Source organism: Myotis daubentonii, chromosome 9, assembly GCF_963259705.1.
Source record: "Myotis daubentonii chromosome 9, mMyoDau2.1, whole genome shotgun sequence".
Lineage (NCBI taxonomy): Eukaryota > Metazoa > Chordata > Mammalia > Chiroptera > Vespertilionidae > Myotis > Myotis daubentonii.
The window spans coordinates 31,296,621-31,317,706 of NC_081848.1; the positions used below are offsets into that span (position 1 = coordinate 31,296,621).

General features: G+C 43.4%; 1 long non-coding RNA gene across 2 annotated transcripts in view; it reads left to right on the forward strand.

The window, feature by feature from the left end:
* The window catches only part of LOC132240710 (uncharacterized), a 103,436-nt gene that overhangs the window by 79,390 nt on the left and 2,960 nt on the right, over positions 1 to 21,086 (forward strand). Inside the window, exon 3 of one of the 2 annotated variants that reach the window (XR_009454388.1) lies at positions 16,553 to 17,921. The exons of the other annotated variant lie outside the window; for it this stretch is intronic. This is a non-coding gene — a long non-coding RNA (uncharacterized LOC132240710). Of the gene's footprint in view, positions 1 to 16,552; positions 17,922 to 21,086 lie in introns of those variants that run through there. 2 annotated transcript variants of the gene reach the window in all.

Below are 21,086 nucleotides of genomic sequence, written 5' to 3' on the forward strand. Positions count from 1 at the left end.
AAGACCACAATAGGGGAGGTGGTTAAAACTCTGTGTGTTTCATAGAGCTTTACCTATGGGGCTGCCAAAGAGGTAGAGAGGTGGCTCCAAAGAACAGGATGCCACTAAAAACTACAAGTGGAAGAATGATGAAGTCATGCACCTCACAGAACAAATAAGATGAGGAAAGAAATGTTGAGAGCAGACACCTCTGACAGAGTAATCCTTTATTTAAGCTGGCCAGTAGTTCTGACCAAAGTAATGTAGTTGTGAACAATGTAAACCTATCTAAAAGCTGGACAGAATTTAATGCCCAAGCTAAGACATGATAGGGAAGTGAGTGAGAATGGACAGAGACTGGGAACCTGGGCCACTGCCTAGGAGGGGCTGAAGTCAGCTCTTGATTGTAGGAGAAACAACTTAGGGCATTGAGGCCAGGAGTGGAAATGCCCTGAGACAGGCAGCACTGAAAGAGGAGGTCAGAAAATGTCAAGCAAACTTTGCTTATTTGGTAATTTTGGGGAAAGTGGGCACTGGCTTAGTCTTGTATAGTGAGGTGCCAGAGGGAAGCCATACATTAAATCTGAATTAATGTGGTTTATGTAATTAAAATAGGCACAGCAAGTGTTTGGCTTCAGGACTAGGAAGACTGTTATATTCTCGAATTCTAGTCACTCTCACCATTGCACTGGAACCCCAAACAGCATCTGCTCTTCCTTCTATTTAGAGTACCTTTGTACCCTCTTCTTTGCCCTTCAGGGCTTGACACAAGTGTCCCCTCCTTCCATGTTTGCTCAGACTGTTGCATATGTCTCTTCAGCTTCCATAGTAATGAGCACACACTTCTCACTGGATTAGCACTCATCATCTTGGATTGTCTGTCTGTTTTTCTGTCTCCCTCTCCATCAGAGGCTGTGAGCTCTCTGATGGCAGAGATCGCCTTTCCTCTCCAGGACTTAGCCAGACTAGAACATAGTAGCTGCCAGTGCATTTCTGTGGATGGATGGATGGATGGTTCCGTGGTTCCGTGGATAGACGGATGAATTGACCAAATGGATGAATGATTGGCCCAAATCAGTAAGGATTTGCATTCTCCTTGGGAGTGCAGACCTCACGGAGTGGACGCTCAGAAAAATGCTTAATGCGGTGGTAAATCATGGATAAAAATCAGGTGCCTCACTCCAGTTCGAACCTAGTTGCAAGTTTGTGTGCTTTATTTTCCTGTCCACATGAGCACTGTAATTTTAGGTCAAGGTTTGCTTAGTAGGCAGGTTTCAAAGATGTGAAAGGAGGAGCAATCTAATCGAAAAAGCTCAAACCAGGAGCCAGGAGGTCTAGCCTCTCTTCCTGGACCCCCACCAACTTCCTGATTATGTAACCCAGATGAGCTTCTTATCTCCATATGCTTCCAGTCTCTGGCCTCCAGTCTTACTCCTTTGCATCCATCCTCCACCCAGTCACCTTTCCCAAAAACAAATTAAATCATTTTGGTTTTTGTTTGTTTTAAAACCCCTTTGTTACCTCCAGAGCAAAGTCCCAACTCCTTAGCAAACAAGCAAGGACTTTTTAGTATCTCTCAAGGCTGACGGCCTTTTACCATGTCTCTTATATCCACTTACTCCATGGTTCCAATTCCCCTAACCAAGCCCTCTCATACCTCCGTGTTTTTTCCACACACTGTCTCCAACATCAGCAGTGACCTTTCACCCCCATTTCACCTACTAAACTTCTGTCTGTTCATCTTTTCAGTGGAACTCAAGAGTTGCTTCCTCAGCAAGGCCTCTTCTAACTCATTCAGAGAATGTAAACACCTCCTCCAGTCTGCTCCCACAGCATTTTAACGTGCTCATCTCAGACCACTTAGAATCTGATAGAAATTATTTGCTTACTCATCCATCTCAGTTCCAGAACTCTGAGTTCCTCTAGGTCAGTGGCCATTGTTCTTACCTCTCCTTCTAGTTGCTTTGGAGGTTCTCTAATATGTGCCGGTTGAAAAAAAAAAAAATCAAAGGAGTTAAATAGAATTTTACATGTGCCATCTCCCTAACTGTGCCTGTCACTCACCTCTCCTCCACCTCCTCATGAGAAAGATTGGGTTTTTGAGCACTGATCAGGCACCAGGCATTTATTTTATACCCTTTATACATGATAACTTTATTTAATTTTCATCTCAGCCCTACAAAGCAGGTATTACTATTACTTTACAGAAAAGAAACTGAAGCCCAAAGAGGAAACGTATCTTTCCTAAGTCATAGTTAGTCAGCGGTGGAGCTGGAATTTAAACCGAAGCCTCTCGAACGTCAAAGCCCATGGCCTTTTCCCAACACCACCTGCTTCCTCAAAGGCTTAACCTGCTAGGTTCTCTTTCGGTTGTTTAATTGTTCTGAGCTGCATTGAATAGGACCGCTCCAATTTGCAGCTGGGGCCAGCCATCTCCACAGCCATCCGTGAAACTCCAGACAGCTCCATCTACATGCTGGCGCACATGGAGACAAAGCCCAGCTCCTCTTCCTGGCGGGAAGCTGTCTTCTAGCACGCGGAACGGGCAGTCCATTTCCTGGGATCAGACGGGGCTCTCGGCACAGAGGCTCTCACAGTCCATTGGTTTGTCCCTGATGTTCAGCCCAGAAACTGTCTGCTCCCTGGGTCCCTGGAGAATGAGAAATCATTGGCTTCTGGGATGTTTTTATGGTCAGTGAGGCCTCAAGGGGAAAGGTCGGTTGCATGGAAGTGAACAGGCCAAGTTTATCCAAACTTTATCAGGGCTGCCAGGCGTCAGGCAGCCCTGAGCCGCATTCCATCAGGACCCACAGAACAGCTGGGGCTTCTTCTCCTCAGCAGGATACCTGCCCTCCAAGGATGGGAGTCTTCCTGCTCCACTGCGCAGCTGACATAAAGCAGAAATCCCACTGTGAGCTCCCTTCAGGCTGGAGACTGCACAGAGCCCTCAGAAATTTCCTCTTCTCCCTCTGCTCTCCATGGCCACTGCTAAGCCGTCAGCTTATGAGGAGAAGCGGGGCTCACAAGAGGATGTGTGCCCCTGTCCTGAAAATGTCCCATAGGAAGACAAGAGAGAACCAGAGGGGAGAAGAGTATTTACATGCTTGCGAATACCCATTACAGCCATTTCACATACATCATCACATGTCCTCATCGTTGCAGTCATTTTCCCCCCCACTTTAAAGAGGTGCAAACTGAAACTGACTCTAAGCACAATAGCACATTTCCTTTCATTGATAAAAGGGATGTTGTGCAACTTTTGACCTTGGGCCAAAGAATTAGTGACTGGAGCTCAGCATGAGGGTGAGGTGGGACATAGCCAGACAGGTAGAATCCTTGCATTAGTCATGCCTTCTCACTGTCTGAGATTGTGTTATCTTGCCCTGTGTGCCACTGCTGGAATCAGGAATTCTGTCTGGAGTCCAAATCCAGCTGATAGGTACTGGGAAAAAGAAGTGGTTTGAGTTTTTTAAAAAGAGCCTTGAACTAGGAGTTTGAATACATTTGCTTGCGTCCCAGCTCTATCACTTAACATAGGTGAGATCTCTACTTGGTTTTCTCATCTGTGAAGTGGGAATAAAAATAACTGATTTCCTATCTTAGGATTTTTATGAGGATTGAATGACATATTGAATGTGGGGTACAGACCTGGCCTGTGTATAAATGAGCTACTTTCTTGTCCCCTTCTATGGAGCTCCATCGTCACTGGGCAGCACCCCATCTCCAGATTAAATTTTCTCCTAGCCCATCTGCCCTCCCACCACCCAAGCTAAATGAAGAGCAGTTTGGTATAGAGAAAGGAGTATAGACTAGGATATGGATTACTTGGGTTTGAGTCCTGATTTTATTAATTACTGGCTATGAGATATTTAAGGAAGTCACCAAGCCTCAGTTTCCTCACCTGTTGAATGGGAATGATATTAGTACTTACAGTCTAGTGTTCCCATGAAGCCTATTTGAGAGAATGAATGCACCAATGCTTTCCCAACTCTAATATGCTGCACAAATCAAGTTATCAATCTAACAAAGGTTTTTGACCATCTACTATGGGCCAGGCATGTGCCAGTTGATGAGGTTACAAAGACAATAAGACAAGATCTCCATTAATCTCACAGTCTGAGGAAGAGACAGAGATGTAAAGGATAATTACAACACAGTGTGGTAAGTGCCATGACAGGAGGAACAGAATGCTTGAAGCACAGAGGAGGGGCACTGTATTAGTTATCTATTGCTGTGAGACAAATATCCCCAAATTTTGTAGCTTAGAACAAGTATTTATTGTCTCACAAATGAACTGAGTCAGGAATTTGGGAATGGCTTAGCCAGGTAGTTCTGTCTCAGGCCCTTTTATGGGGTCAAGCTATTGGCCAGAGCTGTAGTCTCTGAAGACTTGACTGGAGCTGGAGAATCTACTTCCAAGTGTGCTCACATGGCTGTTGGCAGGAGGCTGCAGTCCCTGACATGGGGGCCTCTCCGTGGGTCTGCTGGTTATGACTTTCCCCAAAGCAAGTCATTTCAGAGAGAAAGAGTGTATGTGAGAAAGAGTGCATGAGAGAGAGCACCCAAGATTATAACCCAACCTTAGAAGTGCTATGATAAGTACATGATTGTCTAACCCTGTGGTCGGCAAACTGCGGCTCGCGAGCCATATGCAGCTCTTTGGCCCCTTGAGTGTGGCTCTTCCTAAGCCTTAGGAGTACCCTAATTAAGTTAATAACAATGTACCTACCTATATAGTTTAAGTTTAAAAAATTTGGCTCTCAAAAGAAATTTCAATCGTTGTACTGTTGATATTTGGCTCTGTTGACTAATGAGTTTGCCGACCACTGGTATGCTGCACACCTGAAACTAATACAAAGTAATATTGAACCTAAACTGTAATTGAAAAATAAAATTAAAATAAAGAAAAGAAGTGCCATGACATCACTGCCTGTCCCTATTATCAGTGCACCTCACATTGTACTACAGGCATGTGCTTGCATGTCTGACATTCCTGTAGACTGTCCTGAGCAGGCAGGGAAAATGTCTGCCTGGTACTTGGCTATGTCCAGCTTCTAGCATGGTGCCTGGCACTGTGCCCAACTGTTTGATAAAATTCATGGATACTTAATGTATATAAGATGCACTGTAAATGTAATAGGGTCCATACAGGTAAATAATTATCACAACTGCCCTGCCAGCATGACTCAGTGATTAAGCATCAACCTATGAACCAGGAGGTCACGGTTTGATTCCTGGTCAAGGCAATGCCCAGGTAGTGGGCTTGACCCCCAATGTGGGGCCTGCAGAAGGGAGCTGATCAATGATTCTCTCTTATCATTGATGTTTCTATCTCTCTATCCCTCTCCCTTCCTCTCTGAAATATATTTTTAAAAATAATTATAACAACCTTTAAGGAGCTATGGTGGGTGTTTTCTGAGTGTCCAGCCTTATACTGCACACTTTACATGTATTATTTTATATATACTCATAACAATCACATAGGTGAGGAAATTAAGGTCACATGCCGGGAGCCGGTCCATCCTTGCTGTTTCAAGGGACCTGGCATATATGGCATACGGTTCTTAATATGTTTGCTCACCTTCTTGGCGCTGTGTTTTAACCAAGGTCACCTCTCCGAGAAAGGTTGTTTCCCCAGGTAGGGATTTTCCCCTGAAGTTAGGGAGGGGATGAAACTCCTTAACTAAGTGCCAGGCGGGTATTTAATCAATTTAACTACAAACAATCATGCTTAAACTACATAATCTTTACTCCCTGGAATGGAGATAAGAAACGCCTTAACCTTTGTAATAGAAATTGACAGGATTAGAATCAACTGGTATAAATACAGATGCAACAAGACAACAACAGACAGAACTCAGAACACAGAACTTAGAACACAGAATTCAGAAGACAGAACCTACACGCACCCTAGAGACAGAAGAACTTCACTGGAGAGAGCATGCCGGAGGATCCTGGAGAGGGACTGGCCTCGGAGCCTATAGACAGAGCCTAGCGGGAGAACATGGCAAGGGATCCTGGACTGAACCTGACTACAGAGATTGGCAGGAGAACCTGACTGGAACCTGGACACTGAACCTGACTGGAGAGCCTGGACAGAACCTGGCTGGAGAACCTAGCGAGGGAACATGGCTACAGAACCTCGCTGGAGATCCGAAGCAGAACCTCTCTGGAGATCCGGGCTAGAGATCCTGGCTAGGCTGCTGATCAACTGAACATTTTCTCCATGTCATTCCTTTTTCGCCGACTCCGTCCACACCTTTGGGGACCCCTGGACCCGCTGGGGTTGGACCCCTGCAGTCACACAGTTAGAAAATGGCAGAGCCTGGATTTGACACCATGTCTGACAGACTCCAAAGCCTGTACCACAAATCATATACATCTGATAGCAGATCTTCTCAAACAAACCAAAATTTACAGATCTGAAGGACTTTTGGTGATTAACCAGATAAAAGAAAATCAGACAGCTTTAAGGAACAGTTTAATTAATATCTAAAAATCAGCTGTCTCCCCTTCACACACACACACACACACACACACACACACACACACACACACACACATTATTTTTCCAGGAAGCTCAGCTTAAATCCCACCTCTTCCAGGAAGCTTTCTTGATTCAGTGATGCTTGTTTCCCTTAAGCTCCTGGGGTACTTGTGATAGTGCTGTTCATCTGATACTATATGTAGTCTTTTTTTGTTTTTGTTTTTTTTGTTAATCCTCTTCTGAGGATATTTTTTTTTAAATAGATTTTTATTGATTTCAGAGAGGGAGAGGGAGAGAGAAAGAAATATCAATGATGAGAGAGAATCATTGATTGGCTGCCTCCTACAGGCTCCCTACTGGAGATCAAGCCCACTAACAGGGCATGTGCCTTGACCAGGAATCAAACCGTGACCTCTTGGTTCATAGGTCTATGCTCAACCACTGAAGCACACCTGCCAGGCTCTGAGGATATTTTTTCATTGATTTTTAGAGAAAGTGGAAGGGAGGGAGGGAGGGAGGGAGGGAGGGAGGGAGGGAGGGAGGGGGAGAGAGAGAGAGAGAGAAACACAGATATGAGAGAGAAACATCCATTGGTTGTCTCCTGTATATGCCGCAACCCGGGCCAGGGATCAGACCTGCAACCCAGGTGTGTGCCCTTAACCGGGAATCAAACCCACGACCCTTTGGTGTACATGGGCCAACGCTCTATCCACTGAGCCATACCAGCCAGGGCCCATATGCAGTCTTTTTTTTTCTTTCTTTTTCCATATGCAGTCTTAATTTGCAGTTTATAACTCAGGTTCATGGTGTCCTCTATACAGGAGGGAGCTGGACTACTTCTCAAAGGCCCTTGCTGGATTATACATTGTAGGAGGCATTCCCTGACTCCCCACCGACCAATCACTTCCTTGCAGAGAGAGCCACGTGGTTGCAGGTGAAAGGCCCTCCCTGATAGCAGACCTTTTACCTGATTGTGTTGGAAGAGCCTCTTTCTACTGTCTCCTGACTACGCTGTAAGTACTTGGGAACTCCTTACAGTGCCCCAGCACCTAGCGCAGACCTGGAACACACTAGGCTCTCTGTAAATGTTCCCTGGATAAATATACGAGTGAGCAAATAAATGAGGCAGTGGTGATGACTGTAACCTTAATTGGAATCTCTAACATTATTGGCATTATTAAATTGGCAGTAGTAATTTCTTTTACTTGTTTGGTGCTTTGACCTCCCCCTGGCAGCATCTCCTTCGGGCCCTTCTCCTCCTCCCAAGGCTCTGTGTCCACAGTACCAGGTCGAATACGAAGCAGAGTGGACAGAATGTAGACACATGGACAGACTTGGACTCTGCTTGTTTCAGACTGCCTGCCGATTCATCACCCTTCTGTTTGGACATATTACCACATCCTTTATTGCAAGATCTTTCCATAACACGAGGCAATGCCCCTGCGTACTGCTTTATCTGCACTGTTTGCATATATGATTGGTTAGCTCTCGGATGCCATCACCCATGTCTGGCAGTGGGAAGGGGGTTCTGACTTCATCTCAGCAGTAGCCTTTCCCCCACCTGGGTCTCACTCTCAAATGGGAGCTCTTTAAGAAGCCTCCTACAGCAGCTGCTCTCTCCCAGAGGGAGACAGGATAATAGGAGCCGCCTCCTCATCTCCATTGATGCCTCTGAGAGGGCCTTTGCCTGTTTAACTTTTTTCCTATTTTCTGCCTTACTACTGGGAAGGAATACAGTGCAGTGAAAGAGAGCATGGGTTTTGCAGTTGGAGCTGGATTTTCATGCTGGTTCCGCCTCTTTATTAGCTATGCCTCTTGGGCAAATTATTTAAATTCATTAAGCCTTACCTTTCTCATTTGTAAAGGAAAAATAATATTGTTTACTTCACAGGGTTGTTGTGAGGATTACGCTAATACTATAAAGGATTTAGAACAGAGCCTGCAAATATAAGCCCTCAATAAATGTCAGCGATCACAATCAGCTATTATCTGGTGTCTCCACTGCTCACACAGAGGACAGAGTGGGTAGTAGAGGCTACAGGGGGGTTTCCATCATCACGTCTACATTTTGATGGGAAAAGAAATTCAGATTTCTTCTTCTTCGTTTTAAAATATATTTTTATTGATTTCAGAGAGGAAGGGAGAGGGAGAGAGAGATAGAAACACCAATGATAAGAATCATTGATCTGCTGCCTCCTGCACACCCCCTACTGGGAATCAAACCCACAATCCAGACTTGTGCCCTGACCGAGAATCGAACTGTGATCTCCTGGTTCATAGGTCAGTGCTCACACCTGCTGGGCAAGAAATTCAGATTTCTCGAATGCTGGCCTGAAAGCTTTACTCACCTGAATTCATTTAATGTTTAGAAAAACCTCCAACTCGCAGGTAATGGTCAGGGGGTTAACAACTTACTGGACATGAGGAGCAGGTCTTCTTGACACATGTTCTTTCCCTGTTCCCCAGCAGAACACTCTGGGGCTCACAGGAGCCTTTCATGTTCTCTTTCTCAGTGATGGATCCATGCATTTACCTTGCGCCCTTCCTCACACTTAGAACTAAAACTACTGTGTACATTTAGTTCTTACCTTTCTCCCACTTCCTTCACTGACCCCAAGATGGTCTGTGAGTTCTGCTCCAACTTCTCTTTTCCACTCAGCCTGTTTTCCTGGCAAACTCTTTCCTGTTTCTCTGGGTCTGTCACCCCCCATCCTTTCTGTACACAGCAATTTCATTTCCATGGCTCAGCTTGCTCTGTGCCTGGGACTGTCTGTGCTAGTCTCAGCAGGATTTGTATCAGCGGCCCAGGCAGGGCTGGCTCAGCTGCACCCAAGGTGGGAGGAGGCATAGTGGCGTGTGAGGTGGGTGCAGCTGACCAAGTTGGGGGTGGGGAGGCCAGAAGGGAAGCAGAGGGCTGATGGAGAGTCAGGAAAAAAGCCACCCTCTCAGGCAAGGGCAGGCAGTATGCTTGGGATGCTGCTGAAGCAACTGTGAAGTTCAGAGTACTGCATCAGGGCTCCCCGTAGATCTCAGGGGGAGCAAAGTCTTGGACTTGGGGGAGTTTGAGTAAGATACACTGAATGCTAAGTTTTAAGCTGACATACTATCAAGAGGGGTTCCATTACAACAGGATCCAAAAACAGAGTGGGATTGGGGATTTATAGGCAGGCCCGGTTTCAAATAGTCTATTTGTAATAATAAGCCATCAGAGTGCCCCAGAAATTTCATCATTTTGGCATCCAGATTGGATGTCCCAGGCTGTCTCTCCTCAGAAGTTACATCAAAAACCCTTTGGCAGACACTGGGTTCTGATTTTTAATTTTGAAAATGCAGTCACTGTACCTAAGCATAATCTAAAATATTTGGGGGGATGGTTATATGCTGTAATTGTACCGCATTTTTCTGACTTCCTGGGATAAATCCTTGTGCCTACCATGTTATTTCTTTTTTCAAATTAAAATTTTTTTAACTATACAAGAAAGTAAGCATAAATAAGTGAATATATTCTTTGCAATAATTTAAAAAACACACAGATAACTAGTAAAAAGTAAAAACCTTACTCAAATATCCCCATTTCTTTCTGTAAGTTATTTATCTATCTGGTAAGTACTATAAGTTTCTGCTATAAGTCTTTTAATGCGCTTGGGAAGATTCAGTAGCAGGCAAGGATAGAGGTTGGGGGGAAAGGAGGAATGGGTTGCCCTGGCAGGAAGTAGTATTTTATCACTGACATTGTTTATTTTCACTGTTCATGGTGATAATAAGTAGCAGACCAAGAAGATTTTATTATTATTATTGTTTTCAAGTTAATGTTTAAAATTATCCTCTGTTGGTGAAGCCACTTATTGCCTACACCCTGGGCAGACAGCTCATGATAACCTTTGATACATACTTCCAATGGGCACTCCCACAGAGGTGAGCGTGCCATTCGCCCTGAAACCTTGCTAGTGCTGGGTTTGATCAACTTTACCCATTTTTGGCAACCTGAAGGATAAATAGAGAATGTCTTCATTTTCCTCTCTCATGTGAATGCTAGTTTGGCATTCACATGAGAGAACAGTAATTCTAGGCTCCAAATGAATTTCTTTCAAAATTTGAAGTTATTGCTTCATTGCTGCCCAGCATTCAGAGTTACCTTTCAGAAGTCTGAAAGCCAATCTCGTCTTTTTCCTTGTAGGTAAACTGTTTTTCTTCTCTGACTACTCTTAGGCTTTTCTCTGTGTCCTTTTGGCTCTGAAATATCCCTAGTGTGTGTCTAAGTAAGGATCTCTTAAAATTTACGTTGCCTGACACTTGGCAGGTCCTGTGAAGTCTTGAGTTTTTCTTTGGGTCGGGGAAATTTTCTTTTATTATTTCTTAGTGGATCGCTTTTTCACAATTCTCAGTGCTCTCCTGGCACTTCTTCTGAATGAATGGAGACACTTTTGAATAAACCCTTTGTGTCTCTATATTATTATGCTTGGGTTGTCACAGCAAAATACCATAACTGGGTGGTTCAAACAACAGAAATTTATTTTCTCACAGTTTTGGAGATAAGATCAAAGTGTTGGCCAACTCAGTTTCTAGTGAGGGCTCTCTTCCTGGCTTACAGACAGCTGCCTTCTTGCTGTGTCTTTCTCTTCTTATAAGGGGACCAGCACTATTGAATTCGGGTTTCACCCTTATAGCCCCATTTAAGCTTTCTTTATCACCTTTTCAGAGGCCCTATCTTCAGAAACAGTCTCAATGAAGTGAGGGCTTCAACATATATGGATTTGGGGTGGGCAATGGGGACACAATTCAGTCTGCAGCAGTCTCTTAATTTTTCTCTCAATTCCTGATTTTTTTTGTATATTCAGGGAGATTTCCCCACACTTACTTCTGAATAACATCCCCAATTTTTGTTATATTCATTCTATTATTCATCCCATCTATTGCTTTTTTTAGTTTTACTATCATAATTTTTTTAAATGTATTTTATTGATTTTTTACAGAGAGGAAGGGAGACGGATAGAGATTTAGAAATATCAATGAGAGAGAAACATCCATCAGCTGCCTCCTGCACACCCCCTACTGGGGATGTGCCTGCAACCAAGGTACATGCCCTTGACCGTAATTGAACCCGGGACCCTTCAGTCCACAGGCCGACGCTCTATCCACTGAGCCAAACCGGTCAGGGCATATCATAATTTTTAATTTCCTTTGTGTTAGTTGTTTTTCCTTTGTCATAGTAGTTGTTCCTTTTTCACAGTAGCCTACTACAATATTCTCAAGCAACTTTCTAAGGATGATGTTCCTTAGAATTTTTAGCATGTTCTTTTATCTTCCTTTATCTGTCTTTTCTCTCGGATCAATTTGTAGTTTGTTCATCCTGGACCTTTTCTTTAGAGTTGTTGAATTCCCTCAAGTATCTGGTGATCCTTGGTTTTCTATTCAGATCTATGTTTGAAGGATAGGTTCATTAGTAGCTATTTCATTTAAGTTTTTATTTCATCTGTGAGCGATCTATTTCCCTTACAGGCTCCTTTGGAACTCTGTGAGTGGGAACATTGACTGCAGACTTCCCTGAAAGTAGCTTGGAGGAGGTAGAGAGCAGATTTAGGACTGTTTTCCTCCCCACTCAGGCCTTCGCCCATCCCCAAAAGCCATAATAAGGAAACCTTTACTTCCATACAGCCACAGTTGACAGGTTACTTCCCGCTTGCTTTTCTCACAAGCCATTACATGCCAGCAGGTGCCCTCCCCAGACATAATTTCCTTCCTTAACTATCATAACGTCTGCCTCCTCTCTTGTTTGCCAGGACTGATAAGTGTGTTTTATCCCACCCACTCCCTCCATTCCCTACAGTGCCATAAAGTTGGAGGGAAGAAAGAGGCCTGTTGTTCAGAGGGTAGTTTAAAGATGAATAACTCTTGCCCTGGCCAGTGTTGCTCAGTGGGTTGGGCATAGTCCCATGAACCAAAAGTTTGCTGATTTGATTCCGGGTCAGTGCACATACCCAGATTGTGGGCTCCATCCCTAGTAGGGGGCATGCAGGAGGCAGCCAATTGATGTTTCTCCCTCTCCCTTCCTCTCTTTCTTAAAAAAATGCAATAAAAACATCTTTAAAAAAATTAACCCTGATGACTGCTTCACAACCCCCTACTATTTTTTCTGTTTGCTTCCTCTGAGCTAGGAGATTCTCTGCTCCTACCCTTAAAGTAATTTTCTCTTAAAAGTGTTTGGAGTGTGTTAATACTCTGCTTTGAGTCCTCTGTTAGTCAGATCCCAAGTGCTTTCTATCCATATTTTTATCATAACTTCTGCCTCCTCTCTTGTTTGCCGGTGCTGGTAAGGACTTACTAATTTTTAAAGCTATCTTTCTTGTCTTTTAAAGGATTTATGGTGGAAGGGCAGGCATATGTTTGTGCTTAGTCCTCCATCTTGATTTGCTTCCTCCTTGTCCATATTATCTCTCCTCTTGATAATGAAATTTCTGACAACAAAGTGTGCTGCTGGAATATGGCTTCTTTTTTTTTTTTTTTTTTTTTTAAATATATTTTATTGATTTTTTACAGAGAGGAAGGGAGAGAGATAGAGCGTTAGAAACATCGATGAGAGAGAAACATCGATCAGCTGCCTCCTGCACATCTCCCACTGGGGATGTGCCCGCAACCCAGGTACATGCCCTTGACCGGAATCGAACCTGGGACCTTTCAGTCCGCAAGTATGGCTTCTTTTTTAATTAAAATAATTTCATTTAATAACAAGTGCCAGGCACTTACATATATTATTGATTTGAAACCTCACAACAATCCTGTGACTGAGGCATCAAAATCCACATTCGGTCAATGAGGAAGCCAAAACTCAGGAGATTAATTGAGTTAATTGATGTCATACAGAGAATAAGAAATAGACTTAAAGGCTGACTCCAAAGGCCACTTCATACTTCCATACACTGTTCAAAAATTTCTGTTATATTTGTTTATCTTTACTTCCTCCATTAATATATAAGTTTCTTGAAAGTAGGGGCACTAGCTGTAGTTTTTTTTATTTCATTTTTATTGTGAGGTCCCTGATAATCCTATATAATAAAACCCTAATATGCAAATCGACCAGTAGCTATGACTTACACTGACCACCAGGGTATATAGACACTCAACACAGGAGCTGCCCCCTGGTGGTCAGAACGTTCCCATGGGGGAGCGCCACTCAGCTAGAAGCTAGGCTCACAGCTGGCAAGCGCAGCAGCAGGCAGACATCCTCCGAGGGGTCCCAGACTGTGAGAGGGCGCAGGCCGGGCTGAGGAAACACCCCCCCCCCTCAGTGCACGAATGTCGTGCACTGGGCCTCTAGTGTTCTATAAGCAGCAGTCTGTTTAAATTTTGTAAACCAACTAGGTAAAGAAGTTAATTACAATTATGTTATTATCATGCACATAATTATATATTAGAGTGGCACAAATGCTTTACTTGAGGTCTTTACATGTTTTATTATGTCCACTGAAATGAAAGGTTGGGTTGCAAATCAAAATTAAAACTGGAGGAAAGGTCAAAGTTCAGCTTCTGGCTAGAGTTGTTATGGCAACTCTCTGAGCAATAAGTCCACCTAAACAGAAGGGAGAACAAGAGGAAATACCACTGATCTCTAATATTAGCTCTAGCTAAATGTTTTTCTTTTTATTTCTCCAGTGTTGCAATATCTTGAGATTCCTAGAATTATAATTCTGTCCTGTATTCCACTATATTCACCGTCATATTATTCTCTTTAAGCCTGCCCCAGGAAGAGGCAACTTTCTGGGGGACAGAATTACATCGATATTCCTAAGGATGGGATCACCTGAGTTTGTTCATTTTGAACTCATTTGTTTCATTCAACAAATATTCACTGAGCACCTATGACATTGGCTGCATAATAAAACCAGCTGGGAATTTTTTCAAAATGCTATGACCAGATTTCACTCCGAGAGCAGTGGAGCCTAGGCCCATGTATTTTTAAAGCTCCTCACCTCAAGCAATAATGATGCATATGAAGGTGGAAAAACCACCGATCCATGATATATTACAAACTGTGCTAACCACTGAGGATACAAATAAAAATAATAATTGCTAATATGTATTGAGTGGATATTACATGTCAAGCATTGTACTATGTGCCTTATATGTGTTAACCTATTTAATCCTCTCAACAACCCTGGAAGGTAGGTATTACTCCCATTTATAGATGAAGAAACTGAGGTCCATAGAGGATAAGCAATTTTGTCAAGGTTATGGTATACACTTAGGAGCTGGTGGAGTCTGGCCACGGAGACCATGCACACTGTTCTACAGCCTCTCAGTACCATCACAGTGTAGTAAATAATGAAAAGACAGAAGATATGTACAATAACACCTAAAGTGGGAGGTGGGGGCAGGAGGAAGGGGCAGGAGGGCTTCCTGTAGGAGGTGGTATCTCAATTCAGGTACCACCTCCTACAGGAAGAATGGGACCCAGCAAGGAAAAGGGGGGGAAGAGCTTTTCAGATTCCTGCCTTCTTTGTCTTGCTAGACAACCTGCCTCCTCACCTCCCAGGAGTCCCTTCCCCCACTTCCCAAGTGAAAACATTGGAATGTCCACAATTACCCTTAATACGCCTAACATTTCATCTGGGAAGACTGAGCTCATGCACAATTACTCATGCAATCTTTCCTCCTGACAATAGGTTCTTCTGTGTGCTTCTCACTCAAACATATAAAGCTCCACTCTGTTGTTTTCAAAAAAGCCTTTGTTGTAGGAACAATTCACAAACGTGTCAAACACACATTGGTTCCCCACCCCCCTCTCTTGCCCCCTCACCTGATCCAGAGGCTAGAAAACAACCCCCTGGCTTGCCAGGGACCTGTGTCTGCTTGCCGACTCTGCCCAGATGGAAGCTCACACTGCATTTCACGTTGCTTCTTACCATGTAGGGCTCTAAGTTTTGAGTTTGAGGTTAACCTCCCGGAGCATGTAGCCACACCTGCCACCTCTGCCTGGCCTCAGGAGCGGGAACAGACTTTCTGTTGAGGAAAGGGAAATGCTCTGATGCTGCTAATTAACTGTGAGAGGAAAGGAGGCCCTTTCCAGACACCAAAAATACCAAGGAAGCACATTATAAAAGCAGCCTTTGTACAGCCAGCCCCACCAGTCAGTCGGCCGAGGCCGGGGGTGGAGGGAAAAATAACTCCTGCCGCCCGCAGGTCACTGTATCCCAAGTGGGTATGTCAGGAGGCCAGGCCCTGAGTGAGTGTCAGCTGGGAGACAGGAATCTCAGGAACATGGTTGGAGTCTGGCTACTCTTCCTGGTTTGCGCAGTGGTCAGCAAACTCATTAGTCAACAGAACCAAATATCAACAGTACAACAATTGAAATGTCTTTTGAGAGCCAAATTTTTTAAACTTAAACTATATAGGTAGGTACATTGTTATCAACTTAATTAGGGTGCTCCTAAGGCTTAGGAAGAGCCACACTCAAGGGGCCAAAGAGCTGCATGTGGCTCGCGAGCTCTAGTTTACTGACCACGGGCTTAGGCAAACCACAGGAAGCTTCCTGAAGCTGGCATGCTTTTAGGCGACTTAAGAGTCTTTGCTAAAAAAGCCACAGGAGTACAGATCTGTTGAGGTGTGAGGTGGAGATTGCCTCAGAGTCTGGGTAATCTCACCGTAGCAGGTCCCTTGCCCATCCTGTGCTTATCAAACTGGGGGCTGATCCCCACATTAAGGACAGGACTATCATAAATGTAGAGACGTGTCACTGTCTGCCCTGCCCAATTCCCTTGGGCTTGGCTGCTCCAGGCCTGAATAGAGTCTGCAGTGTCTGGAAGACTCAGGGTCCTGCGGTTGCTGTTGAGAGAAGAGTTGAGTTGCTACGAAAGTTGGATTTGGCCTCTGGCCGGGAATTGGAGGCTTTCCCAAACAGGAAAGCAGTAGGGCCATTTGGCTGGGACCCTAAGCTCAAGAGGCTTCAGAATTTGGCTGGGGATCAGTGTAAGGGAATGAGGTGGAACCTGGGGGTGGCCCCAAGGATTGAGGACCTTTGCATCTGAAAGCTGCCAGAGCCACACTGAGGTTCTTAGAGAGCCTGTTAACACAGTCTGCCTTATTTTACAGGGGCTGGGACAGATTCCCAAGACTTTAAATTGCCAAGACCAGGAAGTCGTGGTACTAGGATTTCATACCAGGCAAGTTTCCCAGTCTCTCACTCTAACATTTTTGCGTCTGGGCAGACAAGGGAAAATTCCTCCATCATTATATCACGTGCTCACGATCCTTGGCAGCCAAGTGTGTGGCGGCACATTGTTCTTTCCTTCCCTGCCTGCTGATACGGGTTCTCCTTAGAGATTCCTCCAGTGTCTGAGCCGAAAAGATTTTAGAAGCCATGCAGACCATTTCTTTGATTTGGCAGAAAAGGAAACAGAACCAGAGAGAAGACCGGCACAAAGGCACACAGCTAGTTAATGAAACCAGGTCTTCTGACAACCAGTCCAGGGCTTTTTCCAGAATACCACGCCCTAGATACCAAATAACATCTGGAGCTCCTGCCCAGTCCATATTCTGTTTCCCATTTCACTCACTTCCATGCCTAGGGCCTTGAACTAGACCTTGTAATGTGGTAAAATGACTTTCTGAAAAGTTTCTAGTATTTGGTATTTTGATGGAAAGGAAACATTAGATTAGAAAGAAAGAGGTTATCGCAGCCAGAGGTTTCTAAAGGGAAATGCAGTTGGGCCAGAGTGGAAGAGCAAATTCCCCGACTGAGACCTGTTGCTCAAAGTTGTCCATGGACCAGCAGAATGGGTGTCACCTGGGAGTCCCGCCCAGACGTGCTGCATCAAAATCTGCATTTGCACAAGATCCCCAGATGACCCGAATACACACTAAAGTAGTCCTGCAAAAAGTCTTCCCCTCCAGTTCCTGCCCAAATGCTTACCTTTCTTCCTCCCACCTCCCTCCGTTCCTGCACTCCGTGGTCCACTCCTAAATGTTGCTCTGTTCATCTAGTCATGCCTTTTCTTGAAATTTAAAGCCATGGAGTGGCGGTGGAGGTGTTATATTTTTAAAGGGGACTCGAATGGAAATTTTTTAGAAAAATAAAATAGAGCCAATGTGAAAGAACTTGTGCAGTTCCAATGTCATGTTATTAATATAGAAGTATAAACATTTACTATGTTTATATTGGCTTGCTTGTAAAATCATCATCTTTGGTTATGGTTAGGAACTTGATGGCCTGGAAATTATCCTGAAAAACTCTGAGAACAAAAATATTTTTCCCCTCAACTCTATGGAAAATAAAAAAAATCTCTTTTAAAAAATCCCAATAACATCTCTTCCCTACATTATTCTCTGCCACTATGCATTTCTTCCTCTTACCTTTCTCTCTTTCATTATTCCTAGCTTAGTTTCCTCATATCATTTTATTTAAAATATAATTTCTCCTATTATTCATTCCTAATAGAAAAATTAAGAAATAAAGAGGAAAAGAAAACACAACTAGAGCCCCATTGATGTAGAAACAACTGTGAACTTTTAATATAAAATTATCTCAAACCTTTTTATGCATATATTTATTTTTTAAAAATGGAATAATTCAGAACATAATAATTAGTACCTTCTTTTTTTCCTCTTTTTGTTACTCCTCACCCAAGGATATTTTTCCATTGATTTTTAGAGAGAGTGGAAGGGAAGGTGTGAGACAGAGTGAGAGAGAAACATCAATGTGAGAGAGAGACATCGATTGGTTGCTTCCTGAGCACACCCCAACCAGGGCCAGGGATCGAGCCTGTAAACCGAGGTATGTGCCCTTGTCAGGAATCGAACCCGGGACCCTTCAGACCCTACTGAGCCAAACTGGCTAGGTCAGTATCTACTTCCTTTTAAATGGAAGTATAAATTACTAATTTACATCTGTGAATATAAAAATGAACAGCATTGTTTTTAATAAACTTTGCCAAATAGATAGTACCAGGATTGATTCTTTTAGACCATCATTTCCAGCCCCAGTTCTCTTCCCACCTTGTCAGAGGTAATTGCTATTACCAGTTTCTATGCATTTAATGCTTCTGTATGTAGCCACAGGAAACAAATCACTGTTCGAGGTTGTCCTCTTGTCATTAGTTATTTTTCACATCAATGATATAATATAATACCTAACATTCTTCAAATTGCCTTACCCACTAAGCAATTAGTCTTGGAGTGCTTTCTGTATTAATGCTTATAATTTTAGCTGTTGCACAGTATCCTGTGTTATGAATATGCTATGGTTTATTTAGCATGTATTGTATTAATTGACTGTTTTTATTTAGGCTGTTTCCATTTTTCCTCTCTTGTAGGAAGAATACGTTTATCCATTGTTCTTTGTGTACATATGTCTCTAGAGTAGATTTAGAGAAGTGGCATTGCTGGATCTTAGGATCACCTGCTTCTTTCTATGAGTGAATGAAAGGAAAAACTCTTTTGAAGATACTGGAGGAAAGGGGATTAAAAGGAATAGATGTTCATTTATTTGGGATTTAGATCCTCAGAACCTGAACTGTAGTCCCAGTTCTACCACTTAGTAGCCTAAAAAATGACCCCTTCTCCCCCATAGTTTGTCTTTGGCTTCCAGTATTATCTTGAGGTTTCCAGCTAAGGTAAGTAGGTGCAACTGAGAAAGAAAAAGACATACCAGGCTTTGGAAGGGACGGATAACACGCAGGTTTGGCTGAGTTTAAGATCTGCCTATTGCCCTGGCCAATGTGGCTCAGTTGGTTGGAGCATAGTCCTGTACACCAAAAAGTGGTGGGTTCAATTCTCTGTCAGGGCACATACCGAGTTTAATCCCCAGTTGGAGAGAGAGAGAGAGAGAGAGAGAGAGAGAGAGAGAGAGAGAAAGAGAGAGAGAGATCTGCCTACTCTCTTATGGGAGGAAGAGTGCCTGTGGTACAGAGTAGAGGGAAAGTCTTCTCCTTCTTCCCCTTTTCAGGACGCCTCACTCCCACTACAGCTGGGTGAATCCAGTTGTCAACTTGACTTTTGATACGTGCACATGGGGTACAGAATATAGAATTTAAGTGCTGTAAGGATTTTAGTAGATGGTCTCTGCTCCTATGAAGGAGAACAGACATCCATTCAGGGAGAGATTCAAGCCAGACACTGTACCACCAAGTGCAACTCAGTGCCAGGCAAACTGAGTACAGTCAGGAGTACTGTTGAATGAATATCAAGTCCTCTTCATCTTTCACGGGGTTACTGCCCCAGGTTTTTACTTCTCACCTATAATCTCTCCCTTTCAGCCCATTCAGTTGACTTCTGATAAACTAATCTCAAGACCACTTTCATGGTATTTTTAATCTTGTTCATTCCCTGGTACACTTCCCCTCATCCTTTAAGACTCAGCTCAATAATGTTATGGTGGTAATCATTTGAATATATAAGTATATCAAATCAACATATGGTACAGTTCATATTCACACATTGTTACATGTCAGTTACATCTCAATAAAGTTGGGGTGGGGGGAAGACTCTGCTTAAACTGTTATTTTTACAACATGTATTGAGCACACACTATGGGGCCAATCGCCTCTTCTAAAAATTTCACCTAACCCTAGGCTCTGTGAGCTAATCCCTTCCTGTAATTCTTCTCTTGTAATATATCCTACTTTATTGTGATTACTTATTTATTCTTCTGGTCTACCTGTACCCCAAACCGTGGGCTCTTAATGTACAGGGCCTCTATCTTAGCCACCTCTGTATCCCCAGCACCCAGTATTTACATGATTGATGCTTGATAAATGTTTGCTCAACTCAAATAATGGATAAACAAACTTTCCAGAAATGTGTACACTGGTTTTCAACGTCCTTTTAAAATTTGGAGGCTAATTCTTGCATAGAGGGAACAGAAACTATATTAGGTGGCTGGAGCAAAGGTGGCTTATCCTAGATCCTGAAAGGAGAAGTGGGCACCTGCCTAAAGCCCTTTGATCACTTCCTGTTGCCCTTAGGATCAAATTCAAATATTTTAACTTGACTTTCATACCAGCATCCTTTCATACCTTTTTTCCTGGAGCCCCTTACACTCCAGGCACACAGTCATTTCTTTATTCCTCAAGGCATCAGACTTCCTCACCAATGATGACCCACACCCATTCCTCCCACCTCACCTAGTTAATTGCCACTCATCCTTCAGATCTCAGTTTAGCTGTCACTGCCTAGGGAGGCCTTCCCTCAGCCACACAGGAGCTTAGCTCAACCTACTGAGTACTTGCATAATGCTCTGTATTCTTCCTTCATAACACTATTACTGCAACTTGATTATTAATTGTGTTTCACTCCTCACCTCCTAAGTCCAGAATACAAGGTCCTTGAGGACAAGATCTGCATAGTTTCTGTTCACTGCTTTATTGAAGGGGCTTTCCCTGCATTATTTTATTGTGTGACAGTCCTGTGAGATACATATCCTCGTTCCCTTATTTGACAAAGGAGATGTGTAATAGAGTCAAGTCTTGAGCATAGTTCAATCTGCACTATTGAAGGATTAAAAAGGTTCATTTATTTGGGATTTAGATCCTCAGGACCTGAACTGGAGTCCTACTTCTACCATTTAGTAGAAGTAGGTTTAGTAGAATTAGGTTTCTAATTCTGGGTGAATGTCCCCATCTGTATAACA